This window comes from Lissotriton vulgaris, chromosome 5 (assembly GCF_964263255.1).
Source record: "Lissotriton vulgaris chromosome 5, aLisVul1.2, whole genome shotgun sequence".
Lineage (NCBI taxonomy): Eukaryota > Metazoa > Chordata > Amphibia > Caudata > Salamandridae > Lissotriton > Lissotriton vulgaris.
In genome coordinates this window covers 1,544,775,902-1,544,797,234 of record NC_141693.1, presented here as the reverse complement: position 1 = coordinate 1,544,797,234, position 21,333 = coordinate 1,544,775,902, and the positions used below count along the sequence as shown (strand labels likewise).

The following is a 21,333-nucleotide window of genomic DNA, read 5'->3' as shown; positions in this document are numbered from 1 at the left end:
TGTGGTATTAGGAACTTTGAAATGGTACCATTTTACTTATGTACTCTTCAGAGTCATGTTGGTGTTCTGAAACTACAAAGTAGATTTTTAAACACCTATCTTTGTCAGATGCAACTTTGACCCGGCAGAAGATATTCCTTTGGAAAAAATGATTTGAATTGGATTGGTATAACTGTTGTTTCTAGAGGTGGTGACAGGCTTTCAGCTACTTGAATAGGGCAAGTCAGGATTCATGAAACGTATACAACCTTTGAGCGTGTGTAAATTGGCATATCCAGAAAGGAGCAGTTTGTACTACTGTCAAAACAGTTTCTCTACACTTCTGGAAATATCCAGAGCTATGTAAAGCATAAAACTGAGCTTTAATCTCATGAAGAAAGAGGTTTAAATGCAAAAAAGAAAACAAAAGCTTATCGTACTGGTGACATTCTCATTATATAGATTCCAAAAGAGTGCTTTAATCAAAGGAGCTGAAAAAACACAATGGTATGTAAACCTAAATAACTATGAATATCATATTTTCCATCCTTGCATACCACCTACATTATAAAAATAAGCACAGCAGGACATATGACCGCGTGGCCTACTGGATAAGGCGTCTTACTTCGGATCAGAAGATTGAGGGTTCGAGTCCCTTCGTGGTCGGTTTTTGCCAATGGTCACACAACTCAGCTTTCCATTCAGAATGGAAGCAGGCTCTTCCAATACTCTTATAGCCATCATGTTCTCATACCTAATTATTCATGAAGTGGAGTACATACTGCACAGTCATTTCGATTGCATCTTCAGCCTAAAATCTTGTCCATTTTAGTGGCATTAAAAAGTGCTTCTATGTACACGCACTGAATATGTAATTAAAGTGCTAATTTTGCCTACGAGAAAGAAAAGTACTACAGAAGAATTATAAGGGATTGGCACATTGGCTGCCTTTGCTGATGACACATTTGGCTAATTTGTAAAGCATTGGTATATTAAGTTGCAGAGTGTGGTTGAACTTGGTTAGGAGTCTTGGTGCCTGTTTCTGTGTCCTGCTGAAGACAAGGACGGCTTGATACCACTGTCAAAGCCCAGTTTATTGAGAAAAGCATCTAGGAAAGAAGAAGTGTTGAGTTGAAAGTGGTTCTCCTCCAATTTCTCTCCACTTGCTTGAAATGCAGAGCCTCCATTATAGCACAGAACAGAGTGTTAAAGTCGGGGATGGAAGACGATGAAAATGGGAAGTTTACTTATGGAGAGAACTGAGAAATGTCCTGTGTGCAGACACCAGTGTTTGACGATTGAATACATTTAAATAATACCTCTAGGCTGCAAGTATTTATCTGTGCCTCAGTGGCCTAATGGATAAGGCACTGGCCTCCTAAGCCAGGGATTGTGGGTGCGAGTCCCATCTGAGGTGAAAACCAATAACCACTCTTACTTTTCCAGAAGAATTGATATTTTTATTACATGCTTCCGCTCAGAAGCTTATGTGGTATTAGGAACTTTGAAATGGTACCATTTTACTTCTGTACTCTTCAGAGTCATGTTGGTGTTCTGAAACTACAAAGTAAATTTTTTAAACACCTATCTTTGTCAGATGCAACTTTGACCCGGCAGAAGATATTCCTATGGAAAAAATGATTTGAATTGGATTGGTGTAACTGTTGTTTCTAGAGGTGGTAACAGGCTTTCAGCTACTTGAATAGGGCAAGTCAGGATTCATGAAACGTATACAACCTTTGAGCGTGTGTAAATTGGCATATCCAGAAAGGAGCAGTTTGTACTACTGTCAAAACAGTTTCTCTCCACTTCTGGAAATATCCAGAGCTATGTAAAGCATACAACTGAGCTTTAATCTCATGAAGAAAGAGGTTTAAATGCAAAAAAGAAAACAAAAGCTTATCGTACTGGTGACATTCTCATTATATAGATTCCAAAAGAGTGCTTTAATTGAAAGGAGCTGAAAAAACACAATGGGATGTAAACCTAAATAACTATGAATATCATATTTTCCATCCTTGCATACCACCTACATTATAAAAATAAGCACAGCAGGACATATGACCGTGTGGCCTAATGGATAAGGCGCCTGACTTTGGCTCAGAAGATTCAGGGTTCGAGTCCCTTCGCGGTCGGTTTTTGCCAATGGTCACACAACTCAGCTTTCCATTCAGAATGGAAGCAGGCTCTTCCAATACTCTTATAGCCATCATGTTCTCATTCCTAATTATTCATGAAGTCATTTAGATTGCATCTTCAGCCTAAAATCTTGTCCATGTTAGTGGCATTAAGAAGTGCTTCTATGTACATGCACTGAATATGTAATAGGGTTGCAGAATTTTGACTTGACAGAATGGGTTTTTAGCTTAAGGGTGTATAGATGAAATGCAAGGTGTGTACGTATGTGTTCATGGAGTGTCTCAAGTGTAAAATCTGTATGATTTGTGCAGTTAAAGTGCTAATTTTGCCTACGAGAAAGAAAAGTACTACAAAAGAATTATAAAAGATTGGCACATTGGCTACCTTTGTTGATGACACAGTTGGCTAATTTGTAAAGCCTTGGTCTATTAAGTTGCAGAGTGTGGTTGAACTTGGGTAGAAGACTTGGTGCCTGTTTCTGTGTCCTGCTGAAGACAAGGACGGCTTGATACCACTGTCAAAGCCCAGTTTATTGAGAAAAATATCCAGGAAAGAAGAAGTGTTGAGTCGAAAGTGGTTCTCCTCCAATTTCTCTCCACTTGCTCGAAATGCAGAGCCTCCATTATAGCACAGAACAGAGTGTTAAAGTCGGGAATGGAAGAGGATGAACATGGGAAGTTTACTTATGGAGAGAACTGAGAAATGTCCTGTGTGCAGACACCAGTGTTTGACGATTGAATACATTTAAATAATGCCTCTAGACTGCAAGTGTTTATCTGTGCCTCAGTGGCCTAATGGATAAGGCACTGGCCTCCTAAGCCAGGGATTGTGGGTTTGAGTCCCATCTGAGGTGAAAACCAATATCCACTCTTACTTTTCCAGAAAAATTTATATATTTATTACATGCTTCTGCTCAGAAGATTATGAAGTATTAGGAACTTTGAAATGGTACCATTTTACATCTGTACTCTTCAGGGTCATGTTGGTGTTCTGAAACTACAAAGTAGATTTTTAAACACCTATCTTTGTCAGATGCAACTTTGACCCGGCAGAAGATATTCCTTTGGAAAAAATGATTTGAAATGAATTGGTGTAACTGTTGTTTCTAGAGGTGGTGACAGGCTTTCAGCTACTTGAATAGGGCAAGTCAGGATTCATGAAACGTATACAACCTTTGAGTGTGTGTAAATTGGCATATCCAGAAAGGAGCAGTTTGTACTACTGTCAAAACAGTTTCTCTCCACTTATGGAAATATCCAGAGCTATGTAAAGCATACAACTGAGCTTTAATCTCATGAAGAAAGAGGTTTAAATGCAAAAAAGAAAACAAAAGCTTATCGTACTGGTGACATTCTCATTATATAGATTCCAAAAGAGTGCTTTAATTGAAAGGAGCTGAAAAAACACAATGGGATGTAAACCTAAATAACTATGAATATCATATTGTCCATCCTTGCATACCACCTACATTATAAAAATAAGCACAGCAGGACATATGACTGCGTGGCCAAATGGATAAGGTGTCTGACTTCGGATCAGAAGATTGAGGGTAGAGTCCCTTCGTGGTCGGTTTTTGCCAATGGTCACACAACTCAGCTTTCCATTCAGAATGGAACCAGTCTCTCTAAATACTCTTATAGCCATCATGTTCTCATTCCTAATTATTCATGAAGTGGAGTACATACTGCACAGTCATTTAGATTGCATCTTCAGCCTAAAATCTTCACCATTTTAGTGGCATTAAAAAGTGCTTCTATGTATACGCACTGAATATGTAATAGGTTTGCAGAATTTTGACTTGACAGAATGGGTTTTTAGCTTAAGGGTGTGTAGATGAAATGCAAGGTGTGTAAGTATGTGTTCATGGATTGCTTCAAGTGTAAAATCTGTATGATTTGTGCAGTTAAAGTGCTAATTTTGCCTACGAGAAAGAAAAGTACTACAGAAGAATTATAAAGGATTGGCACATTGGCTGCCTTTGCTGATGACACAGTTGGCTAATTTGTAAAGCATTGGTCTATTAAGTTGCAGAGTGTGGTTGAACTTGGTTAGGAGACTTGGTGCCTGTTTCTGTTTCCTGCTGAAGACAAGGACGGCTTGATACCACTGTCAAAGCCCAGTTTATTGAGAAAAGCATCCAGGAAAGAAGAAGTGTTGAGACGAAAGTGGTTCTCCTCCAATTTCTCTCCACTTGCTCGAAATGCAGAGCCTCCATTATAGCACAGAACAGAGTGTTAAAGTCGGGGATGGAAGAGGATGAAAATGGGAAGTTTACTTATGGAGAGAACTGAGAAATGTCCTGTGTGCAGACACCAGTGTTTGACGATTGAATACATTTAAATAATGCCTCTAGTCTGCAAGTGTTTATCTGTGCCTCAGTGGCCTAATGGATAAGGCACTGGCCTTCTAAGCCAGGGATTGTGGGTTTGAGTCCCATCTGAGGTGAAAACCAATATCCACTCTTACTTTTCCAGAAAAATTTATATATTTATTACATGCTTCTGCTCAGAAGATTATGAAGTATTAGGAACTTTGAAATGGTACCATTTTACTTCTGTACTCTTCAGGGTCATGTTGGTGTTCTGAAACTACAAAGTAGATTTTTAAACACCTATCTTTGTCAGATGCAACTTTGACCCGGCAGGAAGATATTCCTTTGGAAAAAATGATTTGAAATGAATTGGTGTAACTGTTGTTTCTAGAGGTGGTGACAGGCTTTCAGCTACTTGAATAGGGCAAGTCAGGATTCATGAAACGTATACAACCTTTGAGTGTGTGTAAATTGGCATATCCAGAAAGGAGCAGTTTGTACTACTGTCAAAACAGTTTCTCTCCACTTATGGAAATATCCAGAGCTATGTAAAGCATACAACTGAGCTTTAATCTCATGAAGAAAGAGGTTTAAATGCAAAAAAGAAAACAAAAGCTTATCGTACTGGTGACATTCTCATTATATAGATTCCAAAAGAGTGCTTTATTGAAAGGAGCTGAAAAAACACAATGGGATGTAAACCTAAATAACTATGAATATCATATTTTCCATCCTTGCATACCACCTACATTATAAAAAAAAGCACAGCAGGACATATGACTGCGTGGCCTAATGGATAAGGCGTCTGACTTCGGATCAGAAGATTGAGGGTTCAAGTCCCTTCGTGGTCGGTTTTTGCCAATGGTCACACAACTCAGCTTTCCATTCAGAATGGAACCAGTCTCTCTAAATACTCTTATAGCCATCATGTTCTCATTCCTAATTATTCATGAAGTGGAGTACATACTGCACAGTCATTTAGATTGCATCTTCAGCCTAAAATCTTCACCATTTTAGTCGCATTAAAAAGTGCTTCTATGTACACGCACTGAATATGTAATAGGGTTGCAGAATTTTGACTTGACAGAATGGGTTTTTAGCTTAAGGGTGTGTAGATGAAATGCAAGGTGTGTAAGTATGTGTTCATGGAGTGCTTCAAGTGTAAAATCTGTATGATTTGTGCAGTTAAAGTGCTAATTTTGCCTACGAGAAAGAAAAGTACTACAGAAGAATTATAAAGGATTGGCACATTGGCTGCCTTTGCTGATGACACAGTTGGCTAATTTGTAAAGCATTGGTCTATTAAGTTGCAGAGTGTGGTTGAACTTGGTTAGGAGACTTGGTGCCTGTTTCTGTGTCCTGCTGAAGACAAGGACGGCTTGATACCACTGTCAAAGTCCAGTTTATTGAGAAAAGCATCCAGGAAAGAAGAAGTATTGAGTCGAAAGTGGTTCTTCTCCAATTTCTCTCCACTTGCTCGAAATGCAGAGCCTCCATTATAGCAGAGAACAGAGTGTTAAAGTCGGGGATGGAAGAGGATGAAAATGGGAAGTTTACTTATGGAGAGAACTGAGAAATGTCCTGTGTGCAGACACCAGTGTTTGACGATTGAATACATTTAAATAATGCCTCTAGAGTGCAAGTGTTTATCTGTGCCTCAGTGGCCTAATGGATAAGGCACTGGCCTCCTAAGCCAGGGATTGTGGGTCGAGTCCCATCTGAGGTGAAAACCAATATCCACTCTTACTTTTCCAGATAAATTTATATATTTATTACATGCTTCCGCTCAGAAGCTTATGAGGTATTAGGAACTTTGAAATGGTACCATTTTACTTCTGTACTCTTCAGGGTCATGTTGGTGTTCTGAAACTACAAAGTAGATTTTTAAACACCTATCTTTGTCAGATGCAACTTTGACCCGGCAGAAGATATTCCTTTGGAAAAAATGATTTGAATTGGATTGGTGTAACTGTTGTTTCTAGAGGTGGTGACAGGCTTTCAGCTACTTGAATAGTGCAAGTCAGGATTCATGAAATGTATACAACCTTTGAGTGTGTGTAAATTGGCATATCCAGAAAGGAGCAGTTTGTACTACTGTCAAAACAGTTTCTCTCCACTTCTGGAAATATCCAGAGCTATGTGAGCATACAACTGATCTTTAATCTCATTAAGAAAGAGGTTTAAATGCAAAAAAGAAAACAAAAGATTATCGTACTGGTGACATTCTCATTATATAGATTCCAAAAGAGTGTTTAATTGAAAGGAGCTGAAAAAACACAATGGGATGTAAACCTAAATAACTATGAATATCATATTTTCCATCCTTGCATACCACCTACATTATAAAAATAAGCACAGCAGGACATAAGACTGCGTGGCCTAATGGATAAGGCGTCTAACTTCGGATCAGAAGATTGAGGGTTCGAGTCCCTTCGTGGTCGGTTTTTGCCATTGGTCACACAACTCAGCTTTCCGTTCAGAATGGAAGCAGGCTCTTCCAATACACTTATAGCCATCATGTTCACATTCCTAATTATTCATGAAGTGGAGTACATACTGCACAGTCATTTAGATTGCATCTTCAGCCTAAAATCTTGTCCATTTTAGTGGCATTAAAAAGTGCTTCTATGTACACGCACTTATTATGTAATAGGTTTGCAGAATTTTGACTTGACAGAATGGGTTTTTAGCTTAAGGGTGTGTAGATGAAATGCAAGGTGTGTAAGTATGTGTTCATGGAGTGCCTTAAGTGTAAAATCTGTATGATTTGTGCAGTTAAAGTGCTAATTTTGCCTACGAGATAGAAAAGTACTACAGAAGAATTATAAAGGATTGGCACATTGGCTGCCTTTGCTGATGACACAGTTGGCTAATTTGTAAAGCATTGGTCTATTAAGTTGCAGAGTTTGGTAAGCATTGGTCTATTAAGTTACAGAGTTTGGTTGAACTTGGTTAGGAGACTTGGTGCCTTTTTCTGTATCCTGCTGAAGACAAGGACGGCTTGATACCACTGTCAAAGCCCAGTTTATTGAGAAAAGCATCCAGGAAAGAAGAAGTGTGGAGTCAAAAGTGTTTCTCCTCCAATTTTCTCTCCGCTTGCTCGAAATGCAGAGCCTCCATTATAGCACAGAACAGAGTGTTAAAGTCGGGGATGGAAGAGGATGGAAATGGAAAGTTTACTTATGGAGAGAACTGAGAAATGTTCTGTGTGCAGACACCAGTGTTTGACGATTGAATACATTTAAATATTGCCTCTAGACTGCAAATGTTTATCTGTGCCTCAGTGGCCTAATGGATAAGGCACTGACCTCCTAAGCCAGCGATTGTGGGTTCGAGTCCAATCTGAGGTAAAAACCAATATCCACTCTTACTTTTCCAGATAAATTTATATATTTATTACATGCTTCCGCTCAGAAGCTTATGAGGTATTAGGAACTTTGAAATGGTACCATTTTACTTCTGTACTCTTCAGGGTCATGTTGGTGTTCTGAAACTACAAAGTAGATTTTTAAACACCTATCTATGTCAGATGCAACTTTGACCCGGCAGAAGATATTCCTTTGGAAAAAATGATTTGAATTGGATTGGTGTAACTGTTGTTTCTAGAGGTGGTGACAGGCTTTCAGCTACTTGAATAGTGCAAGTCAGGATTCATGAAATGTATACAACCTTTGAGTGTGTGTAAATTGGCATATCCAGAAAGGAGCAGTTTGTACTACTGTCAAAACAGTTTCTCTCCACTTCTGGAAATATCCAGAGCTATGTGAGCATACAACTGATCTTTAATCTCATTAAGAAAGAGGTTTAAATGCAAAAAAGAAAACAAAAGCTTATCGTACTGGTGACATTCTCATTATATAGATTCCAAAAGAGTGTTTAATTGAAAGGAGCTGAAAAAACACAATGGGATGTAAACCTAAATAACTATGAATATCATATTTTCCATCCTTGCATACCACCTACATTATAAAAATAAGCACAGCGGGACATATGACTGCGTGGCCTAATGGATAAGGCGTCTGACTTCGGATCAGAAGATTGAGGGTTCAAGTCCCTTCGTGGTCGGTTTTTGCCAATGGTCACACAACTCAGCTTTCCGTTCAGAATGGAAGCAGGCTCTTCCAATACTCTTATAGCCATCATGTTCACATTCCTAATTATTCATGAAGTGGAGTACATACTGCACAGTCATTTAGATTGCATCTTCAGCCTAAAATCTTGTCCATTTTAGTGGCATTAAAAAGTGCTTCTATGTACACGCACTTATTATGTAATAGGTTTGCAGAATTTTGACTTGACAGAATGGGTTTTTAGCTTAAGGGTGTGTAGATGAAATGCAAGGTGTGTAAGTATGTGTTCATGGAGTGCCTTAAGTGTAAAATCTGTATGATTTGTGCAGTTAAAGTGCTAATTTTGCCTACGAGATAGAAAAGTACTACAGAAGAATTATAAAGGATTGGCACATTGGCTGCCTTTGCTGATGACACAGTTGGCTAATTTGTAAAGCATTGGTCTATTAAGTTGCAGAGTTTGGTAAGCATTGGTCTATTAAGTTACAGAGTTTGGTTGAACTTGGTTAGGAGACTTGGTGCCTTTTTCTGTATCCTGCTGAAGACAAGGACGGCTTGATACCACTGTCAAAGCCCAGTTTATTGAGAAAAGCATCCAGGAAAGAAGAAGTGTGGAGTCGAAAGTGTTTCTCCTCCAATTTTCTCTCCGCTTGCTCGAAATGCAGAGCCTCCATTATAGCACAGAACAGAGTGTTAAAGTCGGGGATGGAAGAGGATGGAAATGGGAAGTTTACTTATGGAGAGAACTGAGAAATGTTCTGTGTGCAGAAACCAGTGTTTGACGATTGAATACATTTAAATATTGCCTCTAGACTGCAAGTGTTTATCTGTGCCTCAGTGGCCTAATGGATAAGGCACTGGCCTCCTAAGCCAGCGATTGTGGGTTCAAGTCCAATCTGAGGTAAAAACCAATATCCACTCTTACTTTTCCAGAAAAATTGATATATTTATTACATGCTTCCGCTCAGAAGCTTAAGTGGTATTAGGAACTTTGAAATGGTACCATTTTACTTCTGTACTCTTCAGAGTCATGTTGGTGTTCTGAAACTACAAAGTAGATTTTTAAACACCTATCTTTGTCAGATGCAACTTTGACCCGGCAGAAGATATTCCTTTGGAAAAAATGATTTGAATTGGATTGGTGTAACTGTTGTTTCTAGTGGTGGTGACAGGCTTTCAGCTACTTGAATAGGGCAAGTCAGGATTCATGAAACATATACAACCTTTGAGCGTGTGTAAATTGGCATATCCAGAAAGGAGCAGTTTGTACTACTGTCAAAACAGTTTCTCTCCACTTCTGGAAATATCCAGAGCTATGTAAAGCATACAACTGAGCTTTAATCTCATGAAGAAAGAGGTTTAAATGCAAAAAAGAAAACAAAAGCTTATCGTACTGGTGACATTCTCATTATATCGATTCCAAAAGAGTGCTTTAATTGAAAGGAGCTGAAAAAACACAATGGGATGTAAACCTAAATAACTATCAATATCATATTTCCCATCCTTGCATACCACCTACATTATAAAAATAAGCACAGAAAGACATATGACCGCGTGTCATAATGGATAAGGCGTCTGACTTCTGATCAGAAGATTGAGGGTTCGAGTCCCTTTGTGGTCGGTTTTTGCCAATGGTCACACAACTCAGCTTTCCATTCAGAATGGAAGCAGGCTCTTCCAATACTCTTATAGCCATCATGTTCTCATTCCTAATTATTCATGAAGTGTAGTACATACTGCACAGTCATTTAGATTGCATCTTCTGCCTAAAATCTTGTCCATGTTAGTGGCATTAAGAAGTGTTTCTATGTACACGCACTGAATATGTAATAGGGTTGCAGAATTTTGACTTGACAGAATGGGTTTTTAGCTTAAGGGTGTGTAGATGAAATGCAAGGTGTGTAAGTATGTGTTCATGGAGTGCTTCAAGTGTAAAATCTGTATGATTTGTGCAGTTAAAGTGCTAATTTTGCCTACGAGAAAGAAAAGTACTACAGAAGAATTATAAAGGATTGGCACATTGGCTGCCTTTGCTGATGACACAGTTGGCTAATTTGTAAAGCATTGGTCTATTAAGTTGCAGAGTGTTGTTGAACTTGGTTAGGAGACTTGGTGCCTGTTTCTGTGTCCTGCTGAAGACAAGGACGGCTTGATACCACTGTCAAAGTCCAGTTTATTGAAAAAAGCATCCAGGAAAGAAGAAGTATTGAGTCGAAAGTGGTTCTCCTCCAATTTCTCTCCACTTGCTCGAAATGCAGAGCCTCCATTATAGCACAGAACAGAGTGTTAAAGTCGGGGATGGAAGAGGATGAAAATGGGAAGTTTACTTATGGAGAGAACTGAGAAATGTCCTGTGTGCAGACACCAGTGTTTGACGATTGAATACATTTAAATAATGCCTCTAGAGTGCAAGTGTTTTAACTGTGCCTCAGTGGCCTAATGGATAAGGCACTGGCCTCCTAAGCCAGGGTTTGTGGGTCAAGTCCCATCTGAGGTGAAAACCAATATCCACTCTTACTTTTCCAGAAAAATGTATATATTTATTACATGCTTCCGCTCAGAAGCTTATGAGGTATTAGGAACTTTGAAATGGTACCATTTTACTTCTGTACTCTTCAGGGTCATGTTGGTGTTCTGAAACTACAAAGTAGATTTTTAAACACCTATCTTTGTCAGATGCAACTTTGACCTGGCAGAAGATATTCCTTTGGAAAAAATGATTTGAATTGGAGTGGTGTAACTGTTGTTTCTAGAGGTGGTAACAGGCTTTCAGCTACTTGAATAGGGCAAGTCAGGATTCATGAAACATATACTACCTTTGAGCGTGTGTAAAGTGGCATATCCAGAAAGGAGCAGTTTGTAATACTGTCAAAACAGTTTGTCTCCACTTCTGGAAATATCCAGAGCTATGTGAGCATACAACTGAGCTTTAATCTCATGAAGAAAGAGGTTTAAATGCAAAAAAGAAAACAAAAGCTTATCGTACTGGTGACATTCTCATTATATCGATTCCAAAAGAGTGCTTTAATTGAAAGGAGTTGAAAAAACACAATGGGATGTAAACCTAAATAACTATCAATATCATATTTCCCATCCTTGCATACCACCTACATTTTAAAAATAAGCACAGCAAGACATATGACCGCGTGGCCTAATGGATAAGGCGTCTGACTTCGGATCAGAAGGTTGAGGGTTCGAGTCCCTTCGTGGTCGGTTTTTGCCAATGGTCACACAACTCAGCTTTCCATTCAGAATGGAAGCAGGCTCTTCCAATACCCTTATAGCCATCATGTTCTCATTCCTAATTATTGACTGTGCAGTAGTACATACTGCACAGTCATTTAGATTGCATCTTCAGCCTAAAATCTTGTCCATGTTAGTGGCATTAAGAAGTGCTTCTATGTACACGCACTGAATATGTAATAGGGTTGCAGAATTTTGACTTGACAGAATGGGTTTTTAGCTTAAGGGTGTGTAGATGAAATGCAAGGTCTGCAAGTATGTGTTCATGGAGTGCTTCAAGTGTAAAATCTGTATGATTTGTGCAGTTAAAGTGCTAATTTTGCCTTCGAGAAAGAAAAGTACTACAGAAGAATTATAAAGGATTGGCACATTGGCTGCCTTTGCTGATGACACAGTTGGCTAATTTGTAAAGCATTGGTTTATTAAGTTGCAGAGTGTGGTTGTACTTGGTTAGGAGACTTGGTGCCTGTTTCTGTTTCCTGCTGAAGACAAGGACGGCTTGATACCACTGTCAAAGCCCAGTTTATTGAGAAAAGCATCCAGGAAAGAAAAAGTGTTGAGTCGAAAGTGGTTCTCCTCCAATTTCTCTCCACTTGCTCGAAATGCAGAGCCTCCATTATAGCACAGAACAGAGTGTTAAAGTCGGGGATGGAAGAGGATGAAAATGGGAAGTTTACTTATGGAGAGAACTGAGAAATGTCCTGTGTGCAGACACCAGTGTTTGACGATTGAATACATTTAAATAATGCCTCTAGACTGCAAGTGTTTATCTGTGCCTCAATGGCCTAATGGATAAGGCACTGGCCTTCTAAGCCAGGGATTGTGGGTTCGAGTCCCATCTGAGGTGAAAACCAATATCCACTCTTACTTTTCCAGAAAAATCTATATATTTATTACATGCGTCTGCTCAGAAGATTATGAAGTATTAGGAACTTTGAAATGGTACCATTTTACTTCTGTACTCTTCAGGGTCATGTTGGTGTTCTGAAACTACAAAGTAGATTTTTAAACACCTATCTTTGTCAGATGCAACTTTGACCCCGCAGAAGATATTCCTTTGGAAAAAATGATTTGAAATGAATTGGTGTAACTGTTGTTTCTAGAGGTGGTGACAGGCTTTCGGCTACTTGAATAGGGCAAGTCAGGATTCATGAAACGTATACAACCTTTGAGTGTGTGTAAATTGGCATATCCAGAAAGGAGCAGTTTGTACTACTGTCAAAACAGTTTCTCTCCACTTCTTGAAATATCCAGAGCTATGTGAGCATACAACTGATCTTTAATCTCATTAAGAAAGAGGTTTAAATGCAAAAAAGAAAACAAAAGCTTATCGTACTGGTGACATTCTCATTATATAGATTCCAAAAGAGTGTTTAATTGAAAGGAGCTGAAAAAACACAATGGGATGTAAACCTAAATAACTATGAATATCATATTTTCCATCCTTGCATACCACCTACATTATAAAAATAAGCACAGCAGGACATAAGACTGCGTGGCCTAATGGATAAGGCGTCTAACTTCGGATCAGAAGATTGAGGGTTCGAGTCCCTTCGTGGTCGGTTTTTGCCATTGGTCACACAACTCAGCTTTCCGTTCAGAATGGAAGCAGGCTCTTCCAATACACTTATAGCCATCATGTTCACATTCCTAATTATTCATGAAGTGGAGTACATACTGCACAGTCATTTAGATTGCATCTTCAGCCTAAAATCTTGTCCATTTTAGTGGCATTAAAAAGTGCTTCTATGTACACGCACTTATTATGTAATAGGTTTGCAGAATTTTGACTTGACAGAATGGGTTTTTAGCTTAAGGGTGTGTAGATGAAATGCAAGGTGTGTAAGTATGTGTTCATGGAGTGCCTTAAGTGTAAAATCTGTATGATTTGTGCAGTTAAAGTGCTAATTTTGCCTACGAGATAGAAAAGTACTACAGAAGAATTATAAAGGATTGGCACATTGGCTGCCTTTGCTGATGACACAGTTGGCTAATTTGTAAAGCATTGGTCTATTAAGTTGCAGAGTTTGGTAAGCATTGGTCTATTAAGTTACAGAGTTTGGTTGAACTTGGTTAGGAGACTTGGTGCCTTTTTCTGTATCCTGCTGAAGACAAGGACGGCTTGATACCACTGTCAAAGCCCAGTTTATTGAGAAAAGCATCCAGGAAAGAAGAAGTGTGGAGTCAAAAGTGTTTCTCCTCCAATTTTCTCTCCGCTTGCTCGAAATGCAGAGCCTCCATTATAGCACAGAACAGAGTGTTAAAGTCGGGGATGGAAGAGGATGGAAATGGAAAGTTTACTTATGGAGAGAACTGAGAAATGTTCTGTGTGCAGACACCAGTGTTTGACGATTGAATACATTTAAATATTGCCTCTAGACTGCAAATGTTTATCTGTGCCTCAGTGGCCTAATGGATAAGGCACTGACCTCCTAAGCCAGCGATTGTGGGTTCGAGTCCAATCTGAGGTAAAAACCAATATCCACTCTTACTTTTCCAGATAAATTTATATATTTATTACATGCTTCCGCTCAGAAGCTTATGAGGTATTAGGAACTTTGAAATGGTACCATTTTACTTCTGTACTCTTCAGGGTCATGTTGGTGTTCTGAAACTACAAAGTAGATTTTTAAACACCTATCTATGTCAGATGCAACTTTGACCCGGCAGAAGATATTCCTTTGGAAAAAATGATTTGAATTGGATTGGTGTAACTGTTGTTTCTAGAGGTGGGTACAGGCTTTCAGCTACTTGAATAGTGCAAGTCAGGATTCATGAAATGTATACAACCTTTGAGTGTGTGTAAATTGGCATATCCAGAAAGGAGCAGTTTGTACTACTGTCAAAACAGTTTCTCTCCACTTCTGGAAATATCCAGAGCTATGTGAGCATACAACTGATCTTTAATCTCATTAAGAAAGAGGTTTAAATGCAAAAAAGAAAACAAAAGCTTATCGTACTGGTGACATTCTCATTATATAGATTCCAAAAGAGTGTTTAATTGAAAGGAGCTGAAAAAACACAATGGGATGTAAACCTAAATAACTATGAATATCATATTTTCCATCCTTGCATTCCACCTACATTATAAAAATAAGCACAGCGGGACATATGACTGCGTGGCCTAATGGATAAGGCGTCTGACTTCGGATCAGAAGATTGAGGGTTCAAGTCCCTTCGTGGTCGGTTTTTGCCAATGGTCACACAACTCAGCTTTCCGTTCAGAATGGAAGCAGGCTCTTCCAATACTCTTATAGCCATCATGTTCACATTCCTAATTATTCATGAAGTGGAGTACATACTGCACAGTCATTTAGATTGCATCTTCAGCCTAAAATCTTGTCCATTTTAGTGGCATTAAAAAGTGCTTCTATGTACACGCACTTATTATGTAATAGGTTTGCAGAATTTTGACTTGACAGAATGGGTTTTTAGCTTAAGGGTGTGTAGATGAAATGCAAGGTGTGTAAGTATGTGTTCATGGAGTGCCTTAAGTGTAAAATCTGTATGATTTGTGCAGTTAAAGTGCTAATTTTGCCTACGAGATAGAAAAGTACTACAGAAGAATTATAAAGGATTGGCACATTGGCTGCCTTTGCTGATGACACAGTTGGCTAATTTGTAAAGCATTGGTCTATTAAGTTGCAGAGTTTGGTAAGCATTGGTCTATTAAGTTACAGAGTTTGGTTGAACTTGGTTAGGAGACTTGGTGCCTTTTTCTGTATCCTGCTGAAGACAAGGACGGCTTGATACCACTGTCAAAGCCCAGTTTATTGAGAAAAGCATCCAGGAAAGAAGAAGTGTGGAGTCGAAAGTGTTTCTCCTCCAATTTTCTCTCCGCTTGCTCGAAATGCAGAGCCTCCATTATAGCACAGAACAGAGTGTTAAAGTCGGGGATGGAAGAGGATGGAAATGGGAATTTTACTTATGGAGAGAACTGAGAAATGTTCTGTGTGCAGAAACCAGTGTTTGACGATTGAATACATTTAAATATTGCCTCTAGACTGCAAGTGTTTATCTGTGCCTCAGTGGCCTAATGGATAAGGCACTGGCCTCCTAAGCCAGCGATTGTGGGTTCAAGTCCAATCTGAGGTAAAAACCAATATCCACTCTTACTTTTCCAGAAAAATTGATATATTTATTACATGCTTCCGCTCAGAAGCTTAAGTGGTATTAGGAACTTTGAAATGGTACCATTTTACTTCTGTACTCTTCTGAGTCATGTTGGTGTTCTGAAACTACAAAGTAGATTTTTAAACACCTATCTTTGTCAGATGCAACTTTGACCCGGCAGAAGATATTCCTTTGGAAAAAATGATTTGAATTGGATTGGTGTAACTGTTGTTTCTAGTGGTGGTGACAGGCTTTCAGCTACTTGAATAGGGCAAGTCAGGATTCATGAAACATATACAACCTTTGAGCGTGTGTAAATTGGCATATCCAGAAAGGAGCAGTTTGTACTACTGTCAAAACAGTTTCTCTCCACTTCTGGAAATATCCAGAGCTATGTAAAGCATACAACTGAGCTTTAATCTCATGAAGAAAGAGGTTTAAATGCAAAAAAGAAAACAAAAGCTTATCGTACTGGTGACATTCTCATTATATCGATTCCAAAAGAGTGCTTTAATTGAAAGGAGCTGAAAAAACACAATGGGATGTAAACCTAAATAACTATCAATATCATATTTCCCATCCTTGCATACCACCTACATTATAAAAATAAGCACAGAAAGACATATGACCGCGTGTCATAATGGATAAGGCGTCTGACTTCTGATCAGAAGATTGAGGGTTCGAGTCCCTTTGTGGTCGGTTTTTGCCAATGGTCACACAACTCAGCTTTCCATTCAGAATGGAAGCAGGCTCTTCCAATACTCTTATAGCCATCATGTTCTCATTCCTAATTATTCATGAAGTGTAGTACATACTGCACAGTCATTTAGATTGCATCTTCTGCCTAAAATCTTGTCCATGTTAGTGGCATTAAGAAGTGTTTCTATGTACACGCACTGAATATGTAATAGGGTTGCAGAATTTTGACTTGACAGAATGGGTTTTTAGCTTAAGGGTGTGTAGATGAAATGCAAGGTGTGTAAGTATGTGTTCATGGAGTGCTTCAAGTGTAAAATCTGTATGATTTGTGCAGTTAAAGTGCTAATTTTGCCTACGAGAAAGAAAAGTACTACAGAAGAATTATAAAGGATTGGCACATTGGCTGCCTTTGCTGATGACACAGTTGGCTAATTTGTAAAGCATTGGTCTATTAAGTTGCAGAGTGTTGTTGAACTTGGTTAGGAGACTTGGTGCCTGTTTCTGTGTCCTGCTGAAGACAAGGACGGCTTGATACCACTGTCAAAGTCCAGTTTATTGAAAAAAGCATCCAGGAAAGAAGAAGTATTGAGTCGAAAGTGGTTCTCCTCCAATTTCTCTCCACTTGCTCGAAATGCAGAGCCTCCATTATAGCACAGAACAGAGTGTTAAAGTCGGGGATGGAAGAGGATGAAAATGGGAAGTTTACTTATGGAGAGAACTGAGAAATATCCTGTGTGCAGACACCAGTGTTTGACGATTGAATACATTTAAATAATGCCTCTAGAGTGCAAGTGTTTTAACTGTGCCTCAGTGGCCTAATGGATAAGGCACTGGCCTCCTAAGCCAGGGTTTGTGGGTCAAGTCCCATCTGAGGTGAAAACCAATATCCACTCTTACTTTTCCAGAAAAATGTATATATTTATTACATGCTTCCGCTCAGAAGCTTATGAGGTATTAGGAACTTTGAAATGGTACCATTTTACTTCTGTACTCTTCAGGGTCATGTTGGTGTTCTGAAACTACAAAGTAGATTTTTAAACACCTATCTTTGTCAGATGCAACTTTGACCTGGCAGAAGATATTCCTTTGGAAAAAATGATTTGAATTGGAGTGGTGTAACTGTTGTTTCTAGAGGTGGTAACAGGCTTTCAGCTACTTGAATAGGGCAAGTCAGGATTCATGAAACATATACTACCTTTGAGCGTGTGTAAAGTGGCATATCCAGAAAGGAGCAGTTTGTAATACTGTCAAAACAGTTTGTCTCCACTTCTGGAAATATCCAGAGCTATGTGAGCATACAACTGAGCTTTAATCTCATGAAGAAAGAGGTTTAAATGCAAAAAAGAAAACAAAAGCTTATCGTACTGGTGACATTCTCATTATATCGATTCCAAAAGAGTGCTTTAATTGAAAGGAGTTGAAAAAACACAATGGGATGTAAACCTAAATAACTATCAATATCATATTTCCCATCCTTGCATACCACCTACATTTTAAAAATAAGCACAGCAAGACATATGACCGCGTGGCCTAATGGATAAGGCGTCTGACTTCGGATCAGAAGGTTGAGGGTTCGAGTCCCTTCGTGGTCGGTTTTTGCCAATGGTCCCACAACTCAGCTTTCCATTCAGAATGGAAGCAGGCTCTTCCAATACCCTTATAGCCATCATGTTCTCATTCCTAATTATTGACTGTGCAGTAGTACATACTGCACAGTCATTTAGATTGCATCTTCAGCCTAAAATCTTGTCCATGTTAGTGGCATTAAGAAGTGCTTCTATGTACACGCACTGAATATGTAATAGGGTTGCAGAATTTTGACTTGACAGAATGGGTTTTTAGCTTAAGGGTGTGTAGATGAAATGCAAGGTCTGCAAGTATGTGTTCATGGAGTGCTTCAAGTGTAAAATCTGTATGATTTGTGCAGTTAAAGTGCTAATTTTGCCTTCGAGAAAGAAAAGTACTACAGAAGAATTATAAAGGATTGGCACATTGGCTGCCTTTGCTGATGACACAGTTGGCTAATTTGTAAAGCATTGGTTTATTAAGTTGCAGAGTGTGGTTGTACTTGGTTAGGAGACTTGGTGCCTGTTTCTGTTTCCTGCTGAAGACAAGGACGGCTTGATACCACTGTCAAAGCCCAGTTTATTGAGAAAAGCATCCAGGAAAGAAAAAGTGTTGAGTCGAAAGTGGTTCTCCTCCAATTTCTCTCCACTTGCTCGAAATGCAGAGCCTCCATTATAGCACAGAACAGAGTGTTAAAGTCGGGGATGGAAGAGGATGAAAATGGGAAGTTTACTTATGGAGAGAACTGAGAAATGTCCTGTGTGCAGACACCAGTGTTTGACGATTGAATACATTTAAATAATGCCTCTAGACTGCAAGTGTTTATCTGTGCCTCAATGGCCTAATGGATAAGGCACTGGCCTTCTAAGCCAGGGATTGTGGGTTCGAGTCCCATCTGAGGTGAAAACCAATATCCACTCTTACTTTTCCAGAAAAATCTATATATTTATTACATGCGTCTGCTCAGAAGATTATGAAGTATTAGGAACTTTGAAATGGTACCATTTTACTTCTGTACTCTTCAGGGTCATGTTGGTGTTCTGAAACTACAAAGTAGATTTTTAAACACCTATCTTTGTCAGATGCAACTTTGACCCCGCAGAAGATATTCCTTTGGAAAAAATGATTTGAAATGAATTGGTGTAACTGTTGTTTCTAGAGGTGGTGACAGGCTTTCAGCTACTTGAATAGGGCAAGTCAGGATTCATGAAACGTATACAACCTTTGAGTGTGTGTAAATTGGCATATCCAGAAAGGAGCAGTTTGTACTACTGTCAAAACAGTTTCTCTCCACTTCTTGAAATATCCAGAGCTATGTGAGCATACAACTGATCTTTAATCTCATTAAGAAAGAGGTTTAAATGCAAAAAAGAAAACAAAAGCTTATCGTACTGGTGACATTCTCATTACATAGATTCCAAAAGAGTGTTTAATTGAAAGGAGCTGAAAAAACACAATGGGATGTAAACCTAAATAACTATGAATATCATATTTTCCATCCTTGCATACCACCTACATTATAAAAATAAGCACAGCAGGACATATAACTGCGTGGCCTAATGGATAAGGCGTCTGACTTCGGATCAGAAGATTGAGGGTTCAAGTCCCTTCGTGGTCGGTTTTTGCCAATGGTCACACAACTCAGCTTTCCGTTCAGAATGGAAGCAGGCTCTTCCAATACTCTTATAGCCATCATGTTCACATTCCTAATTATTCATGAAGTGGAGTACATACTGCACAGTCATTTAGATTGCATCTTCAGCCTAAAATCTTGTCCATTTTAGTGGCATTAAAAAGTGCTTCTATGTACACGCACTTATTATGTAATAGGTTTGCAGAATTTTGACTTGACAGAATGGGTTTTTAGCTTAAGGGTGTGTAGATGAAATGCAAGGTGTGTAAGTATGTGTTCATGGAGTGCCTTAAGTGTAAAATCTGTATGATTTGTGCAGTTAAAGTGCTAATTTTGCCTACGAGATAGAAAAGTACTACAGAAGAATTATAAAGGATTGGCACATTGGCTGCCTTTGCTGATGACACAGTTGGCTAATTTGTAAAGCATTGGTCTATTAAGTTGCAGAGTTTGGTAAGCATTGGTCTATTAAGTTACAGAGTTTGGTTGAACTTGGTTAGGAGACTTGGTGCCTTTTTCTGTATCCTGCTGAAGACAAGGACGGCTTGATACCACTGTCAAAGCCCAGTTTATTGAGAAAAGCATCCAGGAAAGAAGAAGTGTGGAGTCGAAAGTGTTTCTCCTCCAATTTTCTCTCCGCTTGCTCGAAATGCAGAGCCTCCATTATAGCACAGAACAGAGTGTTAAAGTCGGGGATGGAAGAGGATGGAAATGGGAATTTTACTTATGGAGAGAACTGAGAAATGTTCTGTGTGCAGAAACCAGTGTTTGACGATTGAATACATTTAAATATTGCCTCTAGACTGCAAGTGTTTATCTGTGCCTCAGTGGCCTAATGGATAAGGCACTGGCCTCCTAAGCCAGCGATTGTGGGTTCAAGTCCAATCTGAGGTAAAAACCAATATCCACTCTTACTTTTCCAGAAAAATTGATATATTTATTACATGCTTCCGCTCAGAAGCTTAAGTGGTATTAGGAACTTTGAAATGGTACCATTTTACTTCTGTACTCTTCTGAGTCATGTTGGTGTTCTGAAACTACAAAGTAGATTTTTAAACACCTATCTTTGTCAGATGCAACTTTGACCCGGCAGAAGATATTCCTTTGGAAAAAATGATTTGAATTGGATTGGTGTAACTGTTGTTTCTAGTGGTGGTGACAGGCTTTCAGCTACTTGAATAGGGCAAGTCAGGATTCATGAAACATATACAACCTTTGAGCGTGTGTAAATTGGCATATCCAGAAAGGAGCAGTTTGTACTACTGTCAAAACAGTTTCTCTCCACTTCTGGAAATATCCAGAGCTATGTAAAGCATACAACTGAGCTTTAATCTCATGAAGAAAGAGGTTTAAATGCAAAAAAGAAAACAAAAGCTTATCGTACTGGTGACATTCTCATTATATCGATTCCAAAAGAGTGCTTTAATTGAAAGGAGCTGAAAAAACACAATGGGATGTAAACCTAAATAACTATCAATATCATATTTCCCATCCTTGCATACCACCTACATTATAAAAATAAGCACAGAAAGACATATGACCGCGTGTCATAATGGATAAGGCGTCTGACTTCTGATCAG

At 38.9% G+C, this 21,333-nt stretch overlaps 13 non-coding genes across 13 annotated transcripts; all 13 read left to right on the top strand.

Annotated features, from left to right (window-relative positions):
* Positions 1 to 1,323: 1,323 nt before the first annotated feature.
* On the top strand, positions 1,324 to 1,396 carry TRNAR-CCU (transfer RNA arginine (anticodon CCU)). The gene has a single exon. It is a non-coding gene; the product is annotated as a tRNA-Arg (tRNA).
* A 1,502-nt stretch (positions 1,397 to 2,898) lies between these two features.
* On the top strand, positions 2,899 to 2,971 carry TRNAR-CCU (transfer RNA arginine (anticodon CCU)). The gene has a single exon. It is a non-coding gene; the product is annotated as a tRNA-Arg (tRNA).
* Positions 2,972 to 4,490: 1,519 nt separating this feature from the next.
* Positions 4,491 to 4,563, top strand: TRNAR-UCU (transfer RNA arginine (anticodon UCU)). The gene has a single exon. It is a non-coding gene; the product is annotated as a tRNA-Arg (tRNA).
* A 644-nt stretch (positions 4,564 to 5,207) lies between these two features.
* TRNAR-UCG (transfer RNA arginine (anticodon UCG)) lies at positions 5,208 to 5,280 on the top strand. Its single transcript has one exon. It is a non-coding gene; the product is annotated as a tRNA-Arg (tRNA).
* A 1,517-nt stretch (positions 5,281 to 6,797) lies between these two features.
* TRNAR-UCG (transfer RNA arginine (anticodon UCG)) lies at positions 6,798 to 6,870 on the top strand. Its single transcript has one exon. It is a non-coding gene; the product is annotated as a tRNA-Arg (tRNA).
* Positions 6,871 to 8,421: 1,551 nt separating this feature from the next.
* Positions 8,422 to 8,494, top strand: TRNAR-UCG (transfer RNA arginine (anticodon UCG)). The gene has a single exon. It is a non-coding gene; the product is annotated as a tRNA-Arg (tRNA).
* A 3,145-nt stretch (positions 8,495 to 11,639) lies between these two features.
* On the top strand, positions 11,640 to 11,712 carry TRNAR-UCG (transfer RNA arginine (anticodon UCG)). The gene has a single exon. It is a non-coding gene; the product is annotated as a tRNA-Arg (tRNA).
* An 804-nt stretch (positions 11,713 to 12,516) lies between these two features.
* Positions 12,517 to 12,589, top strand: TRNAR-UCU (transfer RNA arginine (anticodon UCU)). Its single transcript has one exon. It is a non-coding gene; the product is annotated as a tRNA-Arg (tRNA).
* Positions 12,590 to 13,231: 642 nt separating this feature from the next.
* On the top strand, positions 13,232 to 13,304 carry TRNAR-UCG (transfer RNA arginine (anticodon UCG)). The gene has a single exon. It is a non-coding gene; the product is annotated as a tRNA-Arg (tRNA).
* A 1,551-nt stretch (positions 13,305 to 14,855) lies between these two features.
* On the top strand, positions 14,856 to 14,928 carry TRNAR-UCG (transfer RNA arginine (anticodon UCG)). Its single transcript has one exon. It is a non-coding gene; the product is annotated as a tRNA-Arg (tRNA).
* Positions 14,929 to 18,073: 3,145 nt separating this feature from the next.
* On the top strand, positions 18,074 to 18,146 carry TRNAR-UCG (transfer RNA arginine (anticodon UCG)). Its single transcript has one exon. It is a non-coding gene; the product is annotated as a tRNA-Arg (tRNA).
* Positions 18,147 to 18,950: 804 nt separating this feature from the next.
* On the top strand, positions 18,951 to 19,023 carry TRNAR-UCU (transfer RNA arginine (anticodon UCU)). The gene has a single exon. It is a non-coding gene; the product is annotated as a tRNA-Arg (tRNA).
* A 642-nt stretch (positions 19,024 to 19,665) lies between these two features.
* On the top strand, positions 19,666 to 19,738 carry TRNAR-UCG (transfer RNA arginine (anticodon UCG)). The gene has a single exon. It is a non-coding gene; the product is annotated as a tRNA-Arg (tRNA).
* Positions 19,739 to 21,333: the final 1,595 nt, after the last annotated feature.